Here is a 17,192-nt window from a genome sequence, read left to right as displayed (position 1 = left end):
ATACTGGAATGGCCTTCCTGACCTGGATGAAAAATGGATACAAACAGCAACGTCAGGTGGGGGGGACTAACCTACTGGGTGCATCAAAAACCCAAACGTTTCATCAGCATTCTCCAGCTAACTATGGTTACAGCTACCGCCCTAGCCTTTTGGTGGCTCTTTGGAATAACATCATCCACCCGGTGGTCGTCCCAAGCTATGAACAATTGTGAAGGTTTCCATCAAGCTGTAAGGCTTCAGCTGTTGCAAAAGAGTACATTCTGGGAGGTAGGGTGACTGGGCCTCCCCTTCTACTGGAACATGATCTGGACCAACTCGACTGCCACGTCAAAACACAAGAACAGTCCACCAGCTGTTGAGGTAAGTAATTAATATGAAATAACCTTTATTTCAAACCAGAATTATGTCCATAGTTAGACTATACAGAATACACGAATCATGTAAGAATCAGACTATTGCCCCTCAAAAAAAGTCAGCTTGGTATTGATGTCAATGTTTGCTAAAACCATGCTCCAACCTTGAGTAGACCAACTATATTAACAATGGCAATAACATGGTTACATGCACTGAAGTATTTGAATCCTGCAGGTTTTGTGACCCTACTGGTTTCATATGCATACTTTATTAGCTGCACCCATTGTGGGTTTGTGGATCATATGACAGTTAGTCCATCCTACTTAACGGCCTGAATGAAGACGACAACGGCATTTTGAGTATACTGTGTATCTCTTCTGAGTTGGATATAAACTATTGTATGACAACAGTTGTTACCACATTTAGCCTTACACGATTGAGACAAGACCCAGTAGGAAGCTTAAAGTTGTATGCAGAGGTTTGGGCGCCCCTGAGAATGTTTCCTTAAGTGAACACAGACATTCAAAAGGAAATGGAGACTGAAAATACTATGCACTGTTACTTTGTATTATGACCGCTGCTGCAAACGGGCAGGCTGTCACACGAAGTTGTGAACGTGTTTTTGCTTTTTTTGGTCGACGATTTCATATACTTCACCAGTCCACAATAAACCGTGGTATGTAAGTGTGTGTTGCACTTGGTGCTAGCGCCCCGTGAAGTGGGTTAGGGTTAAAGCATTTTTTGGCCAATTGCACAACAACAGTTTGGCACGTTCTCAAATGTTCATGGCAAGCTCGCGTCAAGGAGACATTACCCTAGCTAATTACAATTCATTTGTAGAGTGTCGCCATCTAGTGGATAATGGGCAAAGCAACCACTATCTTGTGAGATAAAGGTTGAAAGTTGAAACTAAACGAAATGTGACATCCTGCATCACCTCTGTCAGATTAACATTTGGTTTATTTGTTAGTATGATACTTCATATTTCTTGAGGAATTGTAGGGCATACGTAAAAAATGCAAATCTCCTAACAAGAGTATGTGTTTGAAACATGCCTGTGAAAATAAATGTGTTTTTTTGTGTCTGACGGGTTAACAAAAAAAGCTAAAAGGTGCCAAAACATATCTCTGCAGGTGTTTATATCTTAAATACATTCATGCAGTGAAGTTTATCATAGCATACAGTTTACATTTTCTGTCCCATGTCTCCAGAATGACTGATCCGATCTGAGTGCTGAGAACAGATTAAGTTAAAATTGTGTTGTTCGGCCATAATCACCAAAGGGGTGTTTGGAGAAATTATTTCGGTTTGATGAAAAAAAAAAAAAACTCTTGACTACTGTGGGTGAATAAGCAAATTCCGGATGCAATTTCATGAAGCCAGTCCAAAAACTGAAGCCTACAAATTGTCTTCTTGAGGTGTATCTGTTGTCTGTGGTAGTGGCATGTATTCACTAACCCATCATGAGTATGTAGGGGTGGCTCTGGGATGCCAGACACCACTGATAAGCATTCTGGAGGTGCCGTGGGCCTACTTTTAAACATGTAAGGAGGTGCCTGCTTGAAAACTCCAGTAAAATGTTCACAAAGGTGGCTTTGTTATTGTTGTTGTATGTTGTTGTTGAACAGTGGATACAAATTCATAAATAAGTCTTTTATGTATAGAGGGAGGGTTTTGAGAGCATAATGTTAAGTTCAAAAATACTTCAAACACCCCCAAAAGTCAGTAGGCTATTTTAAGGCCCAACTTCTCTATTATAATAAAGTCAATTTGTATTTGTAAAGCATGGTGTGCATATTTGCAAATCGTGGAGCATTTATAAATCACATTATGATTGTTTGCAAATCATGCAGTATTTTAAATAGTTTTTGTCACTAAATTGATCCCATAGACCTAGCATAGCTTCTGGGCTAGCAACCTGAGAGTAGTTGATACTGTAAGATTTCTGTATATGGTGTGCAATTTTAAACTATTTTTGAATTCATGTTACTAAACTATCCACTCCCAATGTTGTCATCAAGGTTTTCATCTCCTGCCTTGACCATGTTCAATCCATGGTTGACGTCCATAGGGAAAAGGTGGTCTACAAGGGGCAAATAATGTCTTCTCAAACTAGCTTGTATATTAAGCTCATTTTGTCTGATCATTATTAGAAATCCTTTCTACTTGACGTCTGATCTCTGATTGGCAACTGCCTGAATGGACAGGTTATGCTGGAGTTGTTGTGTCTGTCCCAGCAGGGATGGATTACCGAACGGGCCTACCGGGCCCAGGGGCCCATGAGCTCAGGGGGCCCCTAAGCTCGAGCCTCTGCGTGAAGTCGCTGTTATGTATCTGTTATTTGTGGTTGAAAGAGGTGTATTTTGTTAATTTGCTGTTGGCTTTAATTAAGTGTACCTGCGCTGTGTTAGAAAATGTGCATGTGCGCCAGGGGCATAACTATTGACAATGCAGCCAGCGCAGAGGGTTTGTAGTCAAAAGAGGCCCTGCCTTACTACTTTTCTCAGACATACTGTATGACTGTCATATTGGCGCTAGTTTACTGCGACTGTGATCAACGATGAATTTGTTTTGAATTCTCAATGATACCTTATGTTTTATATGCCCTCGAAATGGTAAACCTGTCTGTCATGGTTTTCATCATTTTTGGTAAAAAAAATCGTCAGTAGCAATTTATAACACAATTATATGCTTATCCTACATAAACTAGAGAAACTGTAAAAAAAAAAAAAAAAAAACATTCAATTAAATGCATACTTTCTTATTTTCTTTATTTTTGTCATATACAGTTATGCAATGATGATTGCTGGGTAATATGTATCTTGTTTTCCAATGTCAAGTTTCTATTTGATCATGTGACGAGACGGTACGCTGTAACTAGTTTAGGCGCAAAATCTGAACGTCAAGAACGTCAAAATCTGAACGTTTACATGTCCAGGCCCAGGGGCCCATGGTTTCATAATCCGTCCATGTGTCCCAGTTCAGAGGGTGCATGGCTTCCAGCGTGGTGTGGTAGCAGAGATGGGCAAGAAATAACACCCTAGAACATGGGTGTGTGCAGGGGTTGTCTATTTTCATGACAGTCTCTAAGAATGCCGTGAGATTGGCGAGGAATATTTGTTTCTCTCCTTTATGCTTAGGTCAGGGAAACTGGTGGAGGGCGACACTAAAAACTCCTGTCTGGCAAGGTGTGCCGAGTCATTTTCAGTGATGCCTGACCATGCAGTTGTGAAGTGCCTTTTTGTTCTCTGCAATCTGATCTGAGAACAGTGGTTAGTTGTTGTTTTCCAGTAAGCCAATTATTCCCCTTTTGGCAGAGGAGGTGACGGCACATATCAGGATGTAGGACATTCACAGCAGGAGCTTGAGCAAGATCTAAACACCGGAAAAGGCCAGCGGAACGGATGATATCCAAGCAACCTTGCAAAACCAAGCAGGGACTCATTGGTATTGGAATGGTGATCTTGGGCCAGAGAGCAGTGAAGGACATTGCTCAGAGACCTACCTGCCATGCTCATATCATCGCCTCATGAGTGGATGTTGACGCCAGGCTGGTCCACATCACAAACAAAGATGGAAAAAACAAAGATGGGCCTCACCATGGCCTTTACATGCTCATGACACAAAACACACACACATGAACACCAACCCAGCCACCTACTGTGAGGAGGATTCAGCGTCAGGAGGATTCAGCGTCAGGAGGATTCAGCGTCAGGGTGATTCAGCGTCAGGGTGATTCAGTGTCAGGGTGATTCAGCGTCAGGGTGATTCAGCATGAGGAGGATTCAGCGTTGGGGTGATTCAGCGTCAGGGTGATTCAGCATGAGGAGGATTACATCTTTACAGCGTGAACTGTGAGGATGTGTTGTGAGGGCGATTCGGTGTGAACTGATCACATCCACTACTTCTATCCTCTTTCTGTACTTTCTTTTTTCTTTTTTTTTATCAGTTCATGACTTCACAGTTTGTTTTACAATACAATGTTCACCACACTCTTATTAGACAGTCCATCTCAACACACATTTTTCTCTGGAATACCAAAGACCATGTCATTCATACCTTTTGTGTTTCTTGTCTGATTTCAGTGTGGCCTAAGCAAGACATTTTCCGCCACATCTCCCACCAAGTAAGTTTCAGACATGTGGTTCCAAGCATTTGTGTGATTCCTGTAGTTTGCCGTGTCGGGTCCACATACCAGGGGGGTCGGCTCCACACCAGGGGGTCGGGTCCTCACACCAGGGGGTCGGGTCCTCACACCAGGGGGGTCGGGTCCTCACACCAGGGGGTCGGGTCCTCACACCAGGGGGTCGGGTCCTCACACCAGGGGGTCGGGTCCACACCAGGGGGTCGGGTCCACACACGAGGGGGTCGGGTCCACACCAGGGGGTCAAGTTTTTGAAGGTTAGCTTCAGCCAGTTAGCAACCCGTTTTGAAGCGCCACAAGTTTATACATGTGGTTTTCTGGTAGGGGTTACATTTTGCAGGACAAAAAAAACTATAAGTAACCTAATTAAAGTAGGAGGTTTTGTACGCCCAGTGTGTAAGGTTTGCAGCACACTATCCATCTGATGGCAACCTAATTACAACTCAAAATAATGTACTTACTGGTAGAAGTGCACCCACTTATGAAGGTGAATTATAGTGCAAGTACCAGCAGAGTATGATTATATTTGAACCATTATAGGAGAAAATTCCAACTCAAAAAACACTGTCCTGGACCAACACAATCTCACAGAGAACTGCTGAAGCAACTACTACTACTACTTATATTTATAGCCCACAAGAAGCTGTTGCATAGATCTTACACATGCATTTTAGAAATCATGAAAATTAAGACTTATTTATATTGTACAGAACACAACAATAATTATATTAATGGGTGCTAATGTAGGATGTTGTTCAACCTCCAGAGATATGCAAAAAATCAATTTCTTCATTCAAAGTCATCATCATATCACCTACACATTACACTTTCATATAACACGACATGACACCATTTAATGATGTTTTTTTTATTGTTTCACATATAGCCGAAATATAAGGCTAATATAATAGTAGATGCAAATCTCAGCAGACAGTCAACTTTATCGCTATCCTGCAATAAAGAATGTTGTCAACATGCACGCGCAAGGAGGCTCATGCCCTACACTAAACTCATGCGTCAACTGGCAGTTTTCAAGCTGGGAACATCCACCAAACCACATAGATGACATACATCTGTGGCCATCTGTAATGTAGCAACTAATTGGTACTTCCTGGGCTGAACTAGCTAGCATAGCAATGGCCATTGAGATTAATGACGGTGGTACTTCCTCACTCTCTCCAGGTCCATACAATACCTCCATGCTCCATACCTGCTGCCATCTCCAGACATTATGTGCCACAAAAAAGGATCACAGATGTGACAAGCAGTGTCTTTTTGTGGAGTCTCCCAGGATTCGGCATGGCGAGGCCCAGACTTGGCAGCACAATCCTGAACTCACTGAGGAGCTTTTGAAGGCTTTTTTCCTGCAATGTATATGGAAAGGATGGAGACATACCAAGGACCTGGATGACAAGTAATAGAACATAACGACATCTGTTTTCATGAGGAAATAAGAGACACAAAGCAAGATGGAGTCACTCTTCACACAAGTGGAGCGAGAGCCATGAAGACTTACTCAAGAAAAGTTCACCGTGTACAGACCCATTCTTTAAAGAGGACACACGCGAGGTCTGACACATACACTTGTCACCTCCTTGAACAGACTTTTGTGAAAGGCAAAGAAGGTTTAGAGCCAGAAACATTTGTTACTTCCAGTCGATTTGTCACTTCCAGTCAAACTGATAATTACAGACAGTCATGCTAATTAAAACTTGCCTGGGCAGTTGCATAAAAAACAGATTACAGACAAACGGCTGGTGTCACTGCAGTATTCACACTCTTCTCTCTCTCCCGTGCACTCCTTTCTTTTCCTTCCTCTCCTCCTCCTGCTGCTGCTGCTGCTGCTGCAAGGCTGGCCTGTTCAAAAGGACTTGACATTATCACTGTTTGCACAAGCAATATGAATACAAATAAAGAAAGCAAAAGTGAGTAGTTGTTTACTTTATTTGACCTGACTTTCTGACAGTACAGTAAATGCCAACAGCAATTTCAGGGACAATTTAAAACTGGGATTCAATAGAACATGTGTCATCTAAAGCCTCAGCTCTCTTCTGATGTTGCAGCCTGTATCACATGATGATGATGATGAGGAGTAGAAGAAGAAGAAGAAGGACATTTGATTAAATGGCACCTTTCATGACACTCAAGGTCACCTCACCATATCACATAAGATCAATGAAATGCAGTAGAGAAGAACATCCACAATCCAAACAGGCAGGAGGAGCAAAGCTGCTACAGATGTGTTTGCTTTACTAAAATTACTAAAAATGAAAAACATGCTGCATATGTCTTTGCATAACTAAAACTCAAGTGATTTAGAGTAAACCTTTTGCAGTTGATTAAATGCCTCTTTAGATAACTTATGAGACCATGTCTACAAAGGTTTACTGAAAAAAATCTTACATATTGTAATAGAAAATTGATGTGACATTTCTTCAATCAACTCATGAAGGTAAGTCTACAGAACCCGTACATTGTTACTTTATGAAATAAATCACTCTGAAGCAAAGATAATATTGCATTGTTTTTAGCCATATGTCTTAAAATAATGTTACTATTACAAAGCTGCCATCACAATTATAAAGTGTAACTCATCTAAAAAAAAAAGGAAATTATTTGTTGGGGACGAAAAGAAGGACATTTGCTGCAGGCATCTTTGCTTGACCAAGATCACCTTATTAAGAATATCAGGTATTCAGCTCACTAAAGACATCTACAGATCTTCAGTCAACTCATAAAAGCATGTCTAAAAAAGCAATATATTCTTGCTTTTTTTTTTTATCTCTCAGACAAAAGGGTAACATGAAATCGCTATATGCATCCAATGTGTAGTTTGATAGGGCAAAACAGTCCTGACTATTTTAAAGCATCACAACTCTAAAAAGGGCCATTTTTGTGGTGCATCACCACCCAGATACAATTGGTTGAGCAAGGCCACTGTATAGGTCTTTGCTTTACTAACCCCAAGTGGTTTACAGCACAGCTTTCTCAGTGGATTAAATGCCTGCACATTCCTTCAGACAGCATACTAAACCATATCTACAAAACTCCTACATGTTTATTTCTTCAAGAAAATCATTCAGAAGAGGGTAACATTAAAGTGCAAATAGCACTCTGTTTTAACACAAAGCTACTATTACAAAGCAGTCTTAACTATTACAAAGTATCACAATTCAGTGAAACAAAAGTAAAACAAAAATTGTAGTAGGCCTATAACTGTTTACAAAAAAAAAACAGACACATTTCCAGTCATTTAAAGTTGCCAGAACAAAGGTAAAATACAGTGAATTAACCGTGAGCTTTTTTAGCTTTCAGCTGCTCGTCGCAAAAAATATCTTCTATCTACCCTTACCGAGATGCTACAAAAAGGTTACTTAGTCAGCTATGCATAAGTCAAACCAACATATGAAAGAATGGAAACTAACCCGAAAAAAGTGCACAGTCGTAGCCTAAATTGTAACAGAAGTCTGTCGGCATTTGCTGCACCTTACACATTTCCTATTAGTCACGCGCATTATACTTTAAATGTTAGTATTTGAATCTCCTCTATATTTTATACGAAATCTCAAGTCACTTTTGAAACAAAAACAAGAAAAAAAGCTTAATCTGAGAGTATTGTCGTCAACCCCATTTACACTGTAAGCCCTACTGTGACTGTGCATTAGCATTTCTGGCTAAATACATTCACAGCCCCCAATGCTTAATGTTTTAAACGGTCTCAATTACTAGACTGAGTCCATAGTGCTGACGAGCACCCCTGTCTGTTAATATACTCACCCGGCATTGACTTACCAGACCAGTGTGGTGCCAACTGGACGTTGCTTGGTTCTTCTCTGGTACTGTCCATACCAATGATCGTCTGACAGGCTTTCACAGTTTCACTTGATAAGACACAAGGGTTATTGAGCAAAATAATGTGCTCTAAAAAAAACAGAGAGGAAAGGGGTAATGTGTAGGGTGTCTGCCGAACTAGTAAGTAGCTTATTTGCCGTCTTGCTTTGTCTTGTGTTGCACTTTCTTGATGTTTGACTGTGTTAGGACAGTTGTTGGGTAATTAGTTTGTCATGGTGTCAAAGTAAGCACATTTCAAGAGGTTTCGCTAGTTTTAGCCACTAGCATCTTGTTAGCGATTAGCAATTCTTCCGTTATGCTGCTTTAAATGAGAAATGTATTATTACAAAGGGAGATGGGTAGCCTGACGATGTCATACTCATAATTCTAGTCAGAATATGAGTCTGATATCGCTCCATTGGGCTGTGATTATGGGGCGTGTTTCAACCGAACCAGGAGAAAAAATGCCTCTTCGCTCAATTGGTTACCTACAACCAATCAGAACAACGTAGTATGTGACCAGGGGCAGCTGATACATTACACTTTTACCGGATCCCGTAGGAAGGAAGGCAAAAACATCTTTTCGATTGACAAATGCCTTAATCGCGTTTCTCTGTTCCTCTTTCAAAATGAATGCACTGTCAATGTCTAAATGGACTCGAATCTATATTTCAGCTCTCCAGCGGCAGCCATGTTTGTTGAAAACGAATTCAACTCGTGTGTTGGTGACGTGGTTGGTTACGTTACTGTTGATCATCTGTCCATCATCGTATAAAGCCCGCCTTAACAATTTGATTGGTACGGCCGATATCGAGCCGCAGATAATTTCTCCTCAATGGAGTAATGCCAGACCGAACTTCCCAACCAAAAACATTGTGGGCGGGGCTAAGTTCGGTCTGGTATCCAGGCTAGGAGATGGGAGGAATCGCATCAGAAATGAACTGAAAGTATTTACAAAGGCAATAATCACACCTTTGTAAATACCAAAAGGGGGAGCTAAAGGTTTGTACTTTTCTTTTTCTTTCTTTTTTTTTTTGCCCAAGGTGTAGATGAATAGTCAACCATGCACATAAGATTATAGCAGCAATACGAGATCTACATGGCTTCAGTGACTTGAGTGTACATTCAAAAATGTATTAGGACAGTTAAAACGGACAGGTTGACGGCAGCAGATTGATTACATGTCAACCCTGGAGAAATTTCGCATGAGTAATGCATGTTTATAAGGTTTCAAAATGTATTCAAGACATCTGAGAAAAACTTCCCTGCTCAAATAGCCCAACTTTGCACGATTTAAACTACGCTCAGCATACAAGGAGAGGACTGTTGGCTCTCTCCAGTTTCATCTTTGTGCGACTGTCAGAATTTCCATACCAGACAGATATTGATGCAGTGATGCGGCTTTATAGAAGAGCACCAAAAGGTGTTTGTTGACATGAAACTTTTTCAGTTGTCTGAGGAAATACAGTCTTTGTTGGGCTTTTTTTGATAAGGTGGGATGTGTTGATATCCCATTTCAAATTTTGGCTGATGTAAGAGCCCAGAAATTTAAAGGACTCTGTAAGGGTTATGGGCTGGTCAAATATATTAACTAAGGCTTTGGTGTTAGGCCTTCTTCTCAAGTCCACAACTATTTCCTTAGTTTTTGAGGCGTTAAGATGAAGCTTGCTCTACCTACACCAGTCTACAGCTCAGTTCACCTCCTTGATGTACTGAGACTCATCCTCACCTCTGATTAGGCCGATGATGGTGGTGTCATCTGCATATTTGAGCATCTTGACGGAGTGGTGGTGAGATCTCAGGTCATTTTTGTAGATGGAGAACAGAAGAGGAGATAGCACACAGCTGTCAGTTTCCCTTTTGTGTTTCCTGATTCCTGACATGTGCTTTTTCCTGTTTGTTTATGTTGTCATGTGCTTGTTGTATTTGTCTTGTCCGGCCATGTGTTTCCTGTCTTTGTCCTGAGACTCCGCCCCAGCCTGCCCTCTGCCACTTCCTGGTTTTTGCCATCACATGTTCCCAATCTTCACCCTGTTTGTTTCCATGATTGGTTCCTCCTGTGTCTTGTTAATTCCCCTTGTTTAGTTCACCTGTGTCTTGTTGTCTAGTTCCACCTTTGTTATTTAAATTCAGTCTGTCCTTTGTTCCATGTAGGTTCGTCAGTTTAATGTCAGTCGAAGTCCTGTAACGAAATGTCCTTGTTACGTCTCTGCCTTTTTATGTGCTCTACCCTGTTTTGATCCCTGCGTTGGGATCTTCTGTTCCATGGATACTAAACCCTGATCTGATTCCTATGTTGGGATCTTCTGTTCCTTGGATGCTCAACCCTGTTCTGGGGGGTATTCGTCGTAGCTCGCTAAGCGGTTTAGCGAGCTAATTTTCAGGCTAAGATAAAAAACGCCCCTCTTTTTGGTTCGTGGAAGCAACTTTTGATAAATCACCATAGTTACATATCGATTAGCACTAACCTGCTCCAGGGCAGGCTAACTTAAGTGTAGCTGGATAAGCTTGCCACACCCCCGGAAAAAGGAGGGATCCCATTGACCAAGGACTGATATTAGAGTTAGATTAGCGGAGGGAGAGAGTTCTTTGCGATCGCCAAGATCCATTATTCTTGTATGAGCGCTACCGATTCAGCCGACAAGGAATCATTAATTTACAAAAACCTTCTCGAGTCATTTATTGCAAACACCACAGTCGAACATTGACTGTCTTGCGCTTTTTTGCGAGTGGTACATTTTTGTAGTGTCGGTGATGCGGAGAACAAAGCACTCATAATTATATGAGTGTTATTAGTAGGCTACACCATAGCATATCATTATTGTAGAAAATGATTAAGGTGGACTCATGATAAGAATAGAGAGAAATACAGACAATTTATTTTCACTGCTTCAATTTATTGCATTTGTTATTAATACATTTAGTCATTTAACAGACGCTTTTATTCAAAGCGACTTCCAAGGAAATGTAAAACTACATCGAGGAAGGAGGTGAGGGGATTTGAACTAGCAACCATGCAGATTCAAACCGGTAATGGAAACCTCTGCACCAGTGGACACTTGCCGTCAGGTATTCATACATAGATATCACCCTATAAACATCCCAACACACCTTGCTCTCACAGCGGTCGTGGTGTTGAATTTTGCCATGATTATGGTCTTGTATTCTTCATAAGCGTTCATGTTCATCTCCTACTCGCCAGCGGAGAAAAAAAGAGCCCTTTTCTTTGAGTTTAGAACCATTATACCGTTAGAAAATCATGGTTTTGGTGATCGACCTTTCCTGCCTTTTGAAGTAGGACGTGCACGCGCAAATGCCATGATAACTTTAGCCTGGTTGAAATTAACCACATGATTAGGATGCGGATCAGCCGTTAACGAACCGATATTTGCTGTTCTCAATCAGCTCGCTAATCTTAACGGGCTAAAAGGCCAATTGATTAACTTAGCTTCAATCCTACGACGAACGTACCCCTGATTGCTAGGTTGGGATCTTCTGAGTTTTTTTCCCTTTTTGGATTTTTGTGCTTGCTCTACCCTGTTCTGATTCCTAGGTTGGGATCTTCTGAGTTTTTTCCCTTTTTGGATTTTTGTGTGTAACATTTTGTAAATAAAACCTGAACTCTACTGCCTGTGGTCTGCAATTGGGTCTCTACCTTTCGAATCTTGACACACAGCCTTGCGGCGCACCAGTGTTGAGGGTCAGAGGGCATGATGTTGCGTTGTTGACTTTGACGGTTTGAGTTCTGTTTCTCAGGAAGTCCAGTATCCAGTGACACAGAGCTATGTCGATGTTCATGGCTTGCAGCCTAGAGAAGAGAATGAGTGGATCATTTGTGTTGAAGGCTGAGCTAAAGTCAATAAACAGCATGCGCGCATAGGTGTTACTTGACTCCAGATGTTGCAGAGTAGAGTGAACAGCCAGGTTGATGGCATCTTCTACATATCTGTTAGCCTGGTAAGCAAACTGATGGGGATCCATCAGCGGTGATACACTGGATTGTAGGTGAGAGAGTACTAAGCGTTCAAAAACCGTATATATCAAGTGTTTACAGGATTAAATTAAAGTTCGTAGTCAAAATGTTATTTATCTACAAGCTGTAGGTACACCTGGAATGGTCCATTGTGTTTGACTTTAATCAGTAGCTTGCGTCTGATTTCAGCCGGAACCTACGTCAGATTTTACCTGTCATAAAAATGTAACCGGATGCATTTCTTAACCACGCCCACCTGAGCGTGGATAATAGCCGCATCTCCCCAGATGTGACTCTCTCTCTGTCGGCGCCCACCTGGCCAAGACCTCTTTCTCTCCGCTGGCCTTCCAGCCAGGCGCACCGTCTTGACCTCTCCTCATCTCCAACACCGCTTGGAGCACACCGTCACACGGTGAAGAACTACTCTCTTTGTTCTCACGTCTTAGATCTCTGTCAACGAACTGCTCAGTGAGACGCAGTAAGTTTAGCGAAAGCAGCTAACAACAGACCTGCTAGCTAACTCCACACAACGGGAACAAAAGGCAGACTGCAACGTTCTGAGCGATCAAATCCTCCGATCTAAACTGCAGGGACACAGACATCACAGCAAGGACAACTTTCTCCATTTACGGACGGCATCATCTCTTTTCTGCCTCATCCACGTCGGACCAGCTTTTCCCAAAGGACTGGTAACTCTGACATTAACTGGGCATTTAGCTATCCTAGCTATTCACAACCTGGCTAAGCATAAGACCGTTTACATGCCATTGTTCATGTGTTTCATATGTTTTGTTTACTGAACGTAACTGTTTATATATATGTTCATTGTTAGCTGGTAGTTGGCTTCGCCACACCATCTAAGGGTTATCGTTAGGATTGCTTCTCAGACACATCGGGTCTTGCATGCATCACTAACCATTTCCCTCTTTCCTAACATGGCATCTTAATCGTGCACGATTACACATACATTGGCCTTCACATAGCCTCACACGCGAAGAGAATACTCGAACTTCGCGCTGCATATAGGCTCGTCCTTGTTCACATCACATGTATGTTCGCGTGCGTGCACACACATGCACGCGGAACTACGGTGATCAGACAAAGGAACACACACACACACATTCTTTCTGGCGCGCTCCTAACAGCGCAACCCCGAGCTCACAAGCTCACACACACACTCCCTCTCGATTACACATACACCCATTCCTTCAATTCATTGGTTAGTTACATTTAGCTAGATTACATATTGTGTGCTATTTTCGTATCATTGTGTGAATAAATACTTTGATTTATATACGCTGGTTTATTTAATGTTGCACAAGAATGGACGTTGCCAACCTCTTCTATTCAGAATTCTAATGACCTTCAACTATACTATTAGTAAGGTAACTTTGGTTGTAGTTATTAATTTAATTATTAATCAGAGTTCCAAATTGATAATATAATATATTTTATGAGACTGATATATTTAACGAGACTGATTTGTGGATTATCATTATTTTGACCACGTGGAGGACACTACACTTTGTGTGGCGCCCCCCAGGTGTTCAACTTAATTGATCTGCCTTTGTGTTGAATGGTTGATGCCTGTCCAATCGGGTGAGACTACCAACATATTGTTGCTGTTGCAAGGACAGCACCAGTGTGTCTTGGTGGCCCTCGCAAAGACGGTATCACAATTTACACACAATTGCACCCACATTCACCCGGCTCCTGCTCACAGGGTAAGTTACCTACATAGTCTGGTACTCCCATGTGAGGCTGGTACCAATTTCACCTACATAATTTGGTGCCCCGTGTGAGGATAGTACTGTTGGCAATCATTCATATTTGTGCAATATTAATGTCAGCTTAATTTCAGGCCAAATTCAGAATTTTATATTCTAGTGTTAGACTAGGCAAATAGTCATAACACTCACTGCCACTAGTCTGTCATAGGACTAGGCACTAGCTTTACTTAGAAATAAGTACAAAGCTTTATATATCAAATTGAGCTCACAAGCTATTTGATATTTAATTAGTGAACAATCACTTTTTCCAGATCTTGGAAACCTTGGAACTTGCTATTGCTGCTAGCCATTCAGGTTAAACCTACTCTGTAGGAATTGTGAATTTCTGTCCAGCATTTGAATACCACGTATTCAATGCAACATTGTCAAGCTGTCAGAATTAACTGTGCTAAATCTTCTGCTTCCCTTTTTAATTAAGTCACAGCGTGCCACCGGCCCTGTGAAAGAGAGCTTCTACCTGACTGTTACTGCCATGCATTCCAGCCAGTGAAAGGAATAGAGACTGAGAGAGAGCCACAGCGTGCTACCGGCCCTGTGAAACAACTTGTGCACCTAGCTGTTACCACCACGTGTTCCAGCTTGAGTCTAGCCAAGGTAACTCCCTGACTGTTACTGCCCCGCATCTCAGTTAGTGTGCCCAAACTTTTATGCCCACTAGAGCCACTAGATGGTGCTGTAGCTATACCTCATTCACAGGAAGCTACCCCTCATAGCGTAGGTTACTACACTTTTAGGTTAGGCCAGTGTACTGCCCACGTCACACTGCAAGGTGTCTGCCACTGCAACACCATAGCCAAACACCTAAGTTCAGTCCTACTTTACCCTATTTTAGCTTACCCCTACAGCTAAACATAACGATGGATAACCCCTGTGTAGAGCAGTTTATCTCTTCCGTAGCGCAAAGCCTGAAACCCGGCTACGCTGAACTCATTAACAGTTTGAGTTTCAGTGAATGCAGGAGGGAGATAGACTCTCTACTAAGTAACAGGTATGATGCACAGACTGCATCCAAAGACCCATTGTTAACGTGCTTGCTACTGAACTTTCACAGGCAAACCAGCCTTGCCTTTCAGAGCAACGCAGCATTAGATAGGGAGGTAGAATACCTTAAAGCGCAGAATGCTAGTCTCCTCCACGAGGTACAGACAGCTAGCAAAAAAGCTATGCGCTACCTAGGAGACCTACACTCAACAGAGTTAGAACTCTGTTCACACAAGGAGGAGCTACTGAAGGTTAGGTCAGAACACCCTGCCCCACCACAGTCGTTCAGCCGATGTGAGTCAGGCTACTTTGATTCACACTCCTCCCTTGATGAAAGGTCTACCCCTCCTTCATTCAGATGGGAACACTTCCCAACTGACCCTCAGTCCGTGGGAATGAAGTCAGCTCCTCAACCTCCACTGAGAGACCGAGTTAACAGCCTGACTTCCCATCTGCCCCTAACAGACACTGAAGAAACAGGTAGTTTATCCTCCAGTAGACATACTGCCCATACTTATTCTCAGCCTCTGATCCATAACACATTCGTCCGTGCCCTTCCCTCCGAAGGCAGGACTAGGTCATGTCCAGACTGTTCAGCCTCCTCTCCATACAGCCACGAGAGTGAGCACCGCTGTCCAGCATCTGCCTCTCACCCAGAGAGAAGCACATTAGCATGTGATAGACATGTCCGTTCCCATGCTAGATTAATCTCGCCCTTTTCGGAAAAGACCTCACAGAGTCCCCGTCTAGAAGTGCTTGAACTCGTAGCTAAGGACATTGAAATGTTTGACCCACACAACCGTGATCAAGACATTGACGATTACGTTAGGGAACTAGACATCAACATGACTGACCTACCCAACGCAAACCAAAGGGAGAAAATTAAACTCATGTGGAAAACTAGCGCTAAAGCAGTCCACAAGTTTATTCAGGCACAACCTCCCCGTATCAGAGATGATTACGCCGAGCTCTGTCATGCTTTAAAAGAAGAATACTCTTCTCCCGCTGACGAGATCGCATTGTTGGTTGCTGCCTCCCAAATTAAACACTCCCGTCGAGAACACCCTAGGGATTTTTATAAACGTTTGAGACATGCATACTTCCAGGGCAAGAATGCACCAGGCTTAGAAGAAAGTTCCACTTTCAAGTCTCTGTTCTTGCGAAACCTGCATCCATGTGTGCGCACTCACGTTTCCCTCCGGACGCATCAAGGTAACCCCTCACTGAATGAGATCAGGAAGATGACACAGATGGCTTGGGAAACTGTTGTCAATTCCAAAGAAAGGGGAAAAACAACTGAGCCTGCCTGCTCAGATACCAGAGCGTCTCCCAAACTCACTGCCTCACAAGTTCACCCTCACTACAGTTCAAAGGGGGGTGACAAACGGCCTCATAGGGACACTGAGCGTAACCGCCATGTCCATCATCAGCGTCGTAATGGGAATACATCCCCTAGAAGCAGTAGAAGGCCATATTCAGAAATAATGGCCCAGAAACATGACCTGCCCCTAGATTCGTCAGGTGATGACTACCGTTACACGGACCGTCTCTCAGACCATGGCCGCAAGGCTACAGACAGTGATAGTGCCTCTGACTGCCCCTCTGACTATGGTTACCCAGAGCGTTACAGCCCTGAGCCACGAGTCAGGCGACACTCCAAGCGCATGAACTCCAGAGTTCGTTAATAACTGTCTGTTGAGCCAAACAACACAAGCCACCCTGCACTGACAGTAAGACAACTGCTTGCTCAGGGATCTCACTTTTCTTGTAGTTGTATGGGCCAACTTGGATTTGTTAGCAACAGCAGCAACTTCCATTAGTCTGAACAGGTACTTCATTTGCAGTAGCACACTAGCTTCATACATCCCAGACAAAGCTAGTCATGCACATGTCCACATTCAACACAAGTTTAGGACATTACCATACTGCCACACAAAACCCTGATACAGCCATTTGAGTTTTAAGATTTTGAGAATATGATGACACCCTTCCACGGCAGAACATGCCTGAAGGACAAAAACAGCAAAGGCTGCCGAGACTAGTCAGTCACTAGCCATCTACTAGTCAGTATTGTCATCCAATCTATTGAGTGGTCCAACAAACACACTCTTGGATTCTC

General features: G+C 42.6%; 1 long non-coding RNA gene across 1 annotated transcript; it reads left to right on the top strand.

Annotated features, from left to right (window-relative positions):
- The first annotated feature begins 3,244 nt into the window (after positions 1-3,244).
- Positions 3,245-6,427, top strand: LOC122133783. Its single transcript, XR_006152984.1, has 2 exons — positions 3,245-4,480; positions 5,681-6,427. It is a non-coding gene; the product is annotated as an uncharacterized LOC122133783 (long non-coding RNA).
- The last annotated feature ends 10,765 nt before the right edge of the window (positions 6,428-17,192 follow it).

This window comes from Clupea harengus, chromosome 19, assembly GCF_900700415.2.
Source record: "Clupea harengus chromosome 19, Ch_v2.0.2, whole genome shotgun sequence".
Classification (NCBI taxonomy): Eukaryota; Metazoa; Chordata; class Actinopteri; order Clupeiformes; family Clupeidae; genus Clupea; species Clupea harengus.
This window is presented reverse-complemented; position numbering and strand designations above follow the sequence as displayed.